Genomic DNA, 11,158 nt, shown 5'->3' with positions numbered 1-11,158 from the left:
GTATATTTTACACACACACCGTTTATATGTATATTTCGCACACACACGAGAGAGAGAGAGAGAGAGAGAGAGAGAGAGATTACATATATAGTGCTTTTTAGGGATGTTAACAGGTACCCAATTAAAGAGTAACCCAGTAAGCATCACCCTTAACAGATGATATGCTTACCAGGTAACGGTTAACTGCCCAGGGCCCAGTTCTGCGTGCGAACCCTGCCTGTCTTCAGATTTGGGACAGAAAACTGGTTAGAGCCATATTAAAGTTTACATACAACCAGAGATTATTGAGCTTGGTCAGGAGACAATTTTTAGATTTTTAAATTAGGAATGATGCAGCTTCTGATTCATAGCTCCTGGTACAGAGACTGAGAGGACATGAAATAAAAATAAACAAAAGGAAATACATATGTACACAACCTTTGGAATTCATTGCTACTTAAAGCTATCAACACAAATACTGAAACAGGATATCTAAAAAACTGAATTACTTTATTAGAGTGACAAAGTACGGTAATATCTTTTATTATATTATATCAATTTCTGTAGGTGAGAGACAAGCTTTCTAGCTTATACAGAGCTCTTCTTCAAGACTGAGAAAGTAACTCAGTGTCTACTAAAAGGTGGAACAGATTGTTTAGGATAAGTAACCACCACACATTTCCCTCAAAATATATGTTCCCATAAATAATATCCACAGCTTAGCAAGTTAATGTGGCCAGTCAAGTCTTTTGCTGCAGGCCGTAAGGTATAGGTCATTGCTAGAGGCAGGTTACCCTTTTTCTTTATAATACTGGTCTGTCTTGTGTGCAGGTTCTTACTTTATGCTATACTTATTTATATTCTAATATAGTCTAGTAAAAGACCGATGACGGGAAAGATTGAACTCATACTTTGTCCACATAGCGGGCATTGCATAGGCACCCAAATATTCTTTCTGATACTACGTATGGCATACCATTTACTGGTATTTCACATGAGTTTGCAAACAAGGATACTAATTTTAATGGTGATTGTTGTGGAGTGTGAGGGTTTTTTTGCTTTAGTCTTAGACTAAATCCCTGGTTTATGTGTTACAGGATGCTATGCACTTGCCAGATGGTAACAATTAGTGGAGAAAATAAAGGCTGGTGCTGAGTCAACCAACACTCTTGGGAACATTTTATTTGGTGCCTTGAACAAAATTCTATTTCTGGGAACCTAGCACCAGGACTTGCCCCTCTAAGGCAAGTACCAGGAACACCTATGGCCCTGTGTAAATAAATAAAGAGTACAGAATTTTCTTGTGTAGCAACACATCAATACACCATCCACTATAGCATTGCATGCAGGGAGCACACCATTGGGACTTCTTTTTTACTAGCAGGATTCACTTCAGCGGGTCAGGCATAGTGGTCTCTCTCCAGCTAAAATCATCTTCAAAGGACCCAACACTGCACTGGGGTTCCTCTCTAAACAGAGTTGGCCTACCGAGATTTTTTTTCTATTTTGGTAACAGGACACTGAATCTCAGTCTACTATAATCACATTATAAAATACCTCCATCCTAATAGTATTGCCATTAGCATTTCACTGGAACTCGTTACTGCTTGAGAGATGAGGCTTCAGTCACCAGAGAAAACAAACTATAGTGACCAATTACCACATGCCACACTCAATTCTCCAAATGCCCCTTTCAGGTGCTACCCTTCCCTGTCATTTGCAGTAGCAATTGCCATTCTGAATCAAGCACACTGGTGAAGTCAATTCTGATTTAATACTTGAGGTTAGCAGAGGTGAAAGTGAGTGGGTATGCCCTGGTGCACAGCTCCAGCAAGAGCTGGCTACGCAGCAGCAAAAGCCAGCAAAGAGCTATTTAGAGAGCTGGCAGGAACCTAGGTTGCAATAGGACAGTACCTGTAAGAAATTAAGTTACTTTCACTTCTGTTGGTTAGTGAAATATCACTTTTAGGTTAAACTAAGGTAAAGAATACTAATTAAATGCAAACCAGTTAACTTGCCCAACTTGTGATATTAGATATAGGAAAAAAGCAGTTTGTTTGCTATTTTATCACATTTTCTTTCCAAAACCTGAAGATAGCTCTGCAGATTTCCCCTTCTTATCCCACTCCTGTTTTTCAGTGTTGGGAGTAGGCGCTATATTAATTGCTGCTGCAGAGGTAGGAGAGGGAACAAATACATGCAGTGCTTTCAGCCCAGTCCTACGTACCTACGTAAACAGTTATTGTGGGCTTAATTTTGTTTCTAGGCAACAGATTTCAGAAAATATATAGATATAGATATAGATAGTATATGGAAAACAAAGATAGCCCCTTTCTTTCCTTATTGTAGAGTCTAATAATTTTAAGACAACAGCATCAATTTGGAGTCTAGACTTTTTCTGTATACAATTATACTATATTTATAACACTGAACATGAAAATTTATTTGGAAGGCTCCATTAAGTGACCATTTTAATTGTGTGAAATTTTATACACACATCCTCTATAAACTTTTATAAATCAGAGAAGTGGAATGTTTTGGGAGACTGAATATGCAGTAAATCTCTAATAAAGCTTAGGAGACTTTCATAACAGGGAAACAATCACCATACATTTTTCTTACTTGAAGTGTTCTGTATTCTTTATACAGGGCAGTAGGTGTTCCTGACACTTTACAGAAAAATTAAAAAATAGTCCCATCCACCAAGGAGCGTACTACTTATAGGCCAAATTGAACAAAGTATGGAGTGCCTTCCATATCCAATCCTTGTCCAATGAAGTCAATAGGAGTTGTACAGCTGTCTTCATTGGGAATCAACATGGTAATTGAAGCCAAAGCCTGGAGGATACACATCTTGCAGGAGCAGACCCTAACTTAGATGAAAAGAAGGGACGAACAACAAAAAGTCTAATCCTAAGAGGCACTATATGCCTGTAACTCCCATTGACCTAGGCCTAAAATGGGGGTGGGATAGGGAAAGCGGGTGCATTGGAAGGTAAGAATATTGAACCGTTGAAGTTCTTTATATTGGTAGATATTTTAATTGTAATTTAGCACAATATACCCCTTTGCTGCATACTCGAAGAACAGAGGGAGAACATGTGCTAGAAGAAGTGTTCTGAGCTAATAAGAGCACAAAAGGTACAGAATATTGTTTTGTAAAACCATTATAGGTTTCATTTCAGAGATTCCAAATCCAGAAGGGACCACTGTGATCATCTACCTTCTGCATAGCTCAAGCCATTGAACTTCCCTAGAATAATTCCTATACCACTTAGAAAAACATCCAGTCTTGATTTAAAGTTTTTCAGTGATGGAGAATCCACAACTCAAGGAATTATTCCAAATTTCCGGTCTGAATGTTTCTCACTTCAACTTCCAGCCATTGGATCCTGTTATAGTTCTCTCTGCTACATTTGAAGAGCCCATTATCAAATATTAGTTCTCTCTATGGTACTGATCACCAGCAATCAAGTCACCCCATAACTGCTCTTTATTTAGCTAATACATTGAGTTCTTTGAATCTATCATTATAAGGCATGTTTTGTAAATGTTTAATCATCCTCATGACTCTTCTCTCCAGTTTATCAACATTCTTCACAAACTGTAGGCATCAGAATTGGACACAATATTCTGGCAGCTGTCGCACCAGTACCAAATAAGCTTTCTGCTTCTACTCTAGCTTCCCTGGTTGTGTCCTAGGTTTGCATGAGTTCGTTTTGCCATATTATTGCACTGGGAGTTCATATTCAATTGGGTTATCCACCATTACAATCAAATATTTTTAGAGTTACTGCTTTTAAGAACAGAGTCTCATTTTGTAACTATGGTCTACATTCTTTGTTCCTAGATGTATACATTTGTATTTAGCACTATTAAAGCACATATTGGCTACGTCTACACTACAAGGTTTTTGCACAATTTTCTTGAGCAAAAGCCCGCTTTAACAGAGAGCTTTTGCCAGTAGAGTTATTCCTCTGCCCACGAGGAATAACTTCTTTTTGAACTACAGTTCTTGCGCAAAAAGGCAGGTATGAACACTACGCTGGGGTTTCTTGCGCAAGAAACCCCTATCGGAAAAAGCACAGGTGCTGTCATTACCATTCTGTGAATGGCAATCGGAGCTTTCTTGCGCAAAAGCACCCATGCAATGTGGATGCTCTCTTGAGCAAAAGCACATCGCTTCCACGATGTGCTTTGAGATCTGGACGCGCTTTTGTGCAAGAAGTTTTTGAGCAAAAACTCTTGCACAAAAGGCTTCTTCCACAAAACCCCTGCAGTTTAGACGAAGCCTCTGTGTGCTTGTACCCAGTTTACCATGTGACCAGGTTGCTCTGAATCAGTGTCCTGTTCTCTTCAATATTTATCACTCACTTTTTCTATTACCTGCAAACTTTATCATTGATGATTTTGTTTTCTTCTAGATCACTGGTATAAACGTCAGTCTACTAAGTAGCAGGTCAAATGCCTTTACTTCCTGGACACTACAGTACAAATAAATGATGGTCACATAAAATCACTCTGTACCAGAAAATTACTAGCCGCTGTACGTACTTACACACCTCCAGCTTTCATACAGAACGCAATCAACATGATCTATTGTTTACAGCTAAGCCCTAGGATAAAACCACTTTTACTCTAGTCCTCAGACAAGCATTCTTAAAATTACAATACCCACCTGAAGAAGTGAAGAAATAGATTGATAAAGCTTGGGGATACCCAGAAGTAACCTACTACAGGACAGACCCATCAAAGAAAGCAAGAGTGCCACTAGCCATTAACTAAGTCCCCAACTAAAACTTTTCTACATATCAAGGCTCTACAACAGTGGTTCTCAAACTTTTTGACCTGTGGCCCACCTGACAACATAAACCTTTCCATGGACCACCAGTTGCTAATGGAAACTCACTGTTAATTACACAGTTATGCCTGAGCCATTTTGCTAGTGCTACAGCTAGGGAGAATGGTTTAATTTAATCAGTAAGAAAGGAAATATTAAACAGATTAAATGCTTTAACTTTCTCATGTTAGTTTATCAAACTTTATTTAATATTTTACTTCATTTTAATTTAGGTCCAACACAAAAGGTTCCCATGTTTTCTTTATTTATGGCAGGGGCAGGGAACTTTTTTGGGGTCGGGGCCACTGACCCACAGAAAAAGTAGCTGGGACCAGGAAAGTTGGCTTGGCTCCAAACTGCTGGCAATCTCTGCCACTGGGGCTCTCTGGTCTGGCAACAATTATGATCCTACCAGCCCACAGATGTTGCCGAACCAGAGTGTCCTGGACCACAGAGGTTGAACCTGAGGCCTTGTTCATACTTAGGATTAGCCACACTTCAACATTTGGCAACTGGCACCCACCCAAACTACACCACTGTAAACTTCAAGTGTAGACTAAGCCATGATTCATAAATTGACTTCAACCCTGCTTGTAAGTAGGGTAAAAGCTTTGCAAATAGAACGTAGAGCTAGTATCCTTAAAACGGACCTTCCAAAACTTACTCTCTCCCTACCAAGTCATATTGGTTTAAATACTTTTATTCATATTCAAAACCCTGCAATATTCAAAACCCTACAATAGTTATCTCCTGTCTCATTATGCCAAATAAGGTATGAATCAGACAGTTATGTGGCTTGCTCCAATTATGGAGTCAGAAGCATAGCATTTTATAATCATGCATTCTGGTTATGGCTACCGTTGACTAATGCAATTAGAGATGTTCAGTCTAATTTAGGAAAGAATAAAAAAATCATAACTATTCCTAATGAACTGAAAGCAGAGTACATGGAAACAGTTGAGAGGAACATCATGCAGGCACAAATGTTGAAAATGGTTTATTTTTAAACAAAAAGACTCAAGCACTTTCAATAGCCACTTCACACAAAAAAATAGATGCACTGTATTATATATACACTCACAGCAGTAAAGTGTTATCTCCTTTATTAAGGTATCCCATCCTATTTACCTTTCATGACAGATTCTAACATTTACTCAAGCTGAGCATAATTCATAGAATCATAGAATTGGAAGAGACCTCAGGAGGTCATCAAGACCAGCCCCTTGCCAAGGCAAGACCAATCCCAACTAAATCAACCCAGCCAGGGCTTTGTCAAGCCAAGACTTAAAAACCTCTAGGGAAAGATTCCACCACCTCCCTAGGTAACCCATTCCAGTACTTCACCAGCCTCCTAATGAAATAGTTTTTCCCCCAATAACCAACCTAGACCTCTCCCACTGTAACTTCAGACCATTGCTCCTTGTTCTGCCATCCGTCACTACTGTGAACAGCCTTTCTCCATCCTCTTTGGAACCTCCCTTCAGGAAGTTGAAGGCTGCTATCAAATCCCCCCTCACTCTTCTCTTCTGCAAACTAAACAAACCCAAATCCCTCAGTCTCTCCTCATAGGTCATGTGCTCCAGACCCCTAATCATTTTGGTCACCCTCCGCTAGACCCTCTCCAATACTTCCACATGCTTTATATAGTGGGGGGCCCAGAACTGGACACAATATTCCAGATATGGCCTCACCAGAGCCGAATAAAGGGGAATAATCACTTCTCTGGATCTGCTGGCAATGCTCCTCCTAATGCACCCTAATATGCCATTAGCCTTCTTGGCTACAAGGGCACACTGTTGACTCATATCCAGCTTCTCATCCACTGTACTCCCCAGGTCCTTTTCTGCAGAACTTCTACTTAGGCAGTCGGTCCCCAGCCTGTAACAATGCTTGGGATTCTTCCGTCCCAAGTGCAGGACTCTACACTTGTTCTTGTTCAACCTCATCAGATCTCTTTTGGCCCAATCCTCTGATCTGTCCAGATCACTCTGGACACTATCTACCTCTCCCCCTAGCTTAGTGTCATCTGCAAACTTGCTGAGGGTGCAATCTATCCCCTCATCCAGGTCATTAATAAAAATGTTGAACAAAACCAGTTCAAGAACAGATCTTTGGAGCACTCCACTAGAAACCGACCGCCAACCTGACATCGAGCCGTTGCTCACTACCCCTTGGGCCCGACAGTCTAGCCAGGTTTCTATCCATCTTACAGTCCATTTATCCAATCCATATTTCCTTAACTTGCTGGCAAGAATATTGTGAGACACCATATCAAAAGTGTTGCTAAAGTCAAGGTGTCCACCGACTTTCCCATATCCACAGAGCCAGTTACCTCATCATAGACGCTAATCAGATTGATCAGGCATGACTTGCCCTTCGTAAATCCATGCTGACTATTCCTGATCACTTTCTCCTCTTCCAAGTGCTTCAGAATGGATTCCATGAGGATCCCCTCCATGATTTTTCCGAGGACTGAGGTAAAGCTTACTGGTCTGTAATTCCCTGGATTGTCCTTCCCTTTTGTAAAGATGGGCACTACATTTGCCTTTTTCCAATCATCCTAGATCTCTCCTGATCTCCACGAGTTTTCAAAGATAATGGCCAAAGGCTCTGCAATGACATTTGCCAACTCCCTCAGTACCCTCGATGCATTAAATCTGGGCCCATGGATTTGTGTATGTTTAGCTTTTCTAAATAGTTCCTAACTTGTACTTTTCCCACCAAGGGCTGTCTACCTCCTTCCCATTCTGTGTTGCCTAGTGCATTTGTCTGGGAGCTGACCTTGTCCGTGAAGACAGAGGTAAAGAAAGCATTGAGTACTTCAGCTTTTCCCACATCTGTCACTAGGTTACCTCCCTCATCCAGTAAGGGCTCCACACCCTCTCTCACCACCCTCTTATTGCTAACATGCCTGTAGAAACCTTTCTTGTTGCCCTTTATATCCCTTGCTAGCTGCAATTCCAATTGCACTTTCACCTTCCTGATAACTCCTCTGCATTCTCAAGCAACATATTTATACTCCTCCCTCGTCATCTGTCCAAGCTTCCACTTCTTGTAAGCTTCCTTTTTGTGTTTAAGCTCACCAAGGATGTCCCCGGTAAGCCAATCTGGTCACCTACCATATTTGCTTTTCTTGCTGCGCATCGGGATGGTTCCTTCCTGTGCCTTTAAAATACTGCTAGCTCTCCTGGACTTTTTTCCCCTTCATGTAAGCATCCCAGGGAATCCTGCCCAGCAGTTCTCAGAGGGAGTCAAAGGCTGCTTTTCTGAAGTCCAGGGTTTGCATTTTGCTACTCTCCTTTCTTCCTTTGGTCAGGATCCTGAAATCTACCATCTCATGAGCACTGCTTCCCAGGTTGTCACTCACCTCTACTTCCCCTACTTCCTTGTTTGTGAGCAGCAGGTCAAGCTGCGCATGGCCCCTGGTCGGTTCCTTCAGCACTTGCACCAAGAAGTTATCCCCAACATTCTCCAAAAACTTCCTGGATTGTCTGTGTATTGGTCTCCCAACAGATATCAGGGTGATTAAAGTCGCCAGGGCCTGAGATCTGGTAACTTCTCAGTTGTCCAAAGAAAGCCTCATCTCCCTCATCCACCTGATCTGGTGGTCTACAGCAGACACCAACCACATCATCACACCTGTTGCTTCCACCTTTAAACTTAACCCATAGACTCTCAACAGGCTTTTCTCCCTCCATGTTACTGGAGCTCCAAGCAATCATATTGATCTCTTACATACAATGCAACTCCTCTTTTTCTCCCCGGCCTGTTCTTCCAGGAGAGTTTATACCCTTCCATGACAGTGCTCCAGTCGTGAGAGTCATCCCACCAAATCTCTGTTATTCCAATCAAATCATAATTCTTCGACTGGGCCAGGGCTTCTAATTCTTCCTGTTCTTTTCCTAGGTTTCTCGCATTTTTGTACAAATACCTTAGATAACCAGTTAATTGCCATGCCTTCTCCATCTGAATCAGGGTCCTCCTTTGTTGCTCGTTCCTCCTTGTGATTCTTCCCAGTGTCCAACTTCCTCACTTATGTCAGGGCTTTGGTCACTGTCCCCCAAGGAACCTAGTTTAAAGCTCTCCTCATTAGGTTTTGCAAGCCTGCTCAATAAGATGCTCTTTCCTCTCTTGGTTAAGTGGATCCCATCTCTTCCTAACAATCCTTGTGCCCGGAACAGAGTCCCATGGTCGAAGAAACCAAAGCTCTCTCTCCGATACCACCTGCACAACCACGCATTTACTTCCTCAATTTGACGATTCCTACCCCAGACCTTTTCCTTCAAACAGAAGGATGGACGAGAACACTACTTGCGCTTCAAATTCCTTGATCCTTCCTTCCTAGCACTACATTATCTGTGCTGACCCGCTCAAGGTCATTCTTGGCCATATGATTAGTTCCTACATGGAGAAGCAGGAAGGGGTAGCAATCTGAAGGTTTAATCACGTTCTGAAGACAGTCACATCCTGAATGCGAGCTCCTGGTAAGCAGCACACTTTTCGAGATTGCAGGTCTGGATGGCAGGTGGATGACTCAGTCCCTCTTAGGAGGGAGTCCTCGACCACCACCACCTGTCGTCTTCTTTTGTGGATGGTGGTCGTGGAATCCCCATACGGCTACGCATCCCATGCCTTTCTGGTAGATGGTGTTCCCTTCTGATTTCTTCCCTGAGAGGTCCCTGCCAAAGCGTTCTCCACCGCAGTGCCTGTGGAGAGAGCCTGATAGCAGTTACTTATCTCTACAGGAATGGGGGATACCTGAGTTGGCTGTCTTCTCCTTCTAGAGGTTACATACTGACAGTTTTCTTCCTTGTCCTGTACTTCCCTGACTGGCTCTTCAGTCTGCTGTGCCTGCAGGATTAAATGCTGCCTTCTATCGAGGAAGTCTTCATCCTTTCTGATAGAAACTAGCATCAATACTTGGGCCTCAAGTTCTCTAATTTTCTCTTCCAAAATGGTGACTAGCTTGCACTTAGTGCAGATTCTCTACCTCCCGGAAGAAAAAAGGGATTTAAACATGGCACATGCTGTGCAGGTAACAACAGCAGACCTATCACCATCCATACCTGCCTTCCTTCTGAGAGATTCCTCAGTTTTTATTAAATGCCTCTTGAAAGGCAGGAGTGTAGTGCAAAGATTTTAAAGAATGGAGAAAGTATCTCACCCCCTTCCCACTCCCTCTCCAAACTCCCTGTTAACAGCCCCTGTTCGCTGACTCACTCCTTTATAAAGTCCTGGACTGCCTGATAATCAGGGGGAGGGGCTAAGGATCAACCAATGAGCAGAGGCTTCTAGATTTCAAACCCTGATTAGCTCACAGCTTCTACCTGCCAGCCACAGCACACACTCCATGAGGGGAGGGGGGAGGAAAAGGAGGGGGAAAAAAAAACAAAAACCAAACAGCCAAACACAGCACATAGCAAGAAAAGCCCAAACACAAACACACACTACAGACAGCCACTTCCCTCAAGGGTCCTGTATTAGCTTCCTCCTTTATCTGGAGAACCCCCTCTCCAGACTCCCTGTTAACAGCCCCCGTTCGCATCTATTCAACATCTGTTCTGCACTAGTAGTCAAGTTGAAACTTATTCAGCTAGTTAGCTACCTCCATGATCATCTGCAATGTATTACAGTCCACCATTAGCACAACTAGATAATAATACAAAGATTCAAGTAACAAAAAAGTACTGTTTAACCCTCAATAGGCTAGTGTGCATATTATTTTTGAAGATTTAATATGCATTATTAAAATCAGTCTCTAAGGACGTCTAGTCAATTGTAAAAATAAATACTTTCATTATTACATCTTGCCCCACACTTCTCTCATAATTGTCATTTTACATATTCTTATATTTAAATATTTCTCTGTTGCTGTATGAAAGACCCATAGTAAAGGGCAAGAAAAGGAAACTATCAGCAAACTGCTGTTAAATGCTTTGCAGAAAAGCTTCCTTAGCTTCCCATTAATAGTGATCTTCAATATTACTTGTAAGAAACAGGTAAAAATATTGACATGCTATATATATTGTTCATTAGTCCATGTTACATGACTACAGTTTAAGCACAAGACCCCATCTTACTGCACAAAATATAGGTTCCCTTCACTCTTGTGCTAATAAAATCTTAAGTGTTTATTTCACAGTAAACCGACCAGTGTCCAAACTGTTGAAATGATCCTAGAAAAGGCAAATTTAATTATTATTGCCTATTCCTTCCAAAAACAGACAAGTCTGCCACCTGGAGGGAGATAATGTTTTGTCAGACTTCAGTCTGACATCTCAGACAATTTAATCTAAGGTCTTTTGATCAGCTTCTCTAGAAAGTATGTCTCGCTTTCTC

This window comes from Pelodiscus sinensis, chromosome 3 (genome assembly GCF_049634645.1).
Source record: "Pelodiscus sinensis isolate JC-2024 chromosome 3, ASM4963464v1, whole genome shotgun sequence".
Taxonomy (NCBI): Eukaryota; Metazoa; Chordata; order Testudines; family Trionychidae; genus Pelodiscus; species Pelodiscus sinensis.
The sequence above is the reverse complement of the archived record's forward strand: the minus strand, read 5'-3'. Positions refer to the sequence as shown.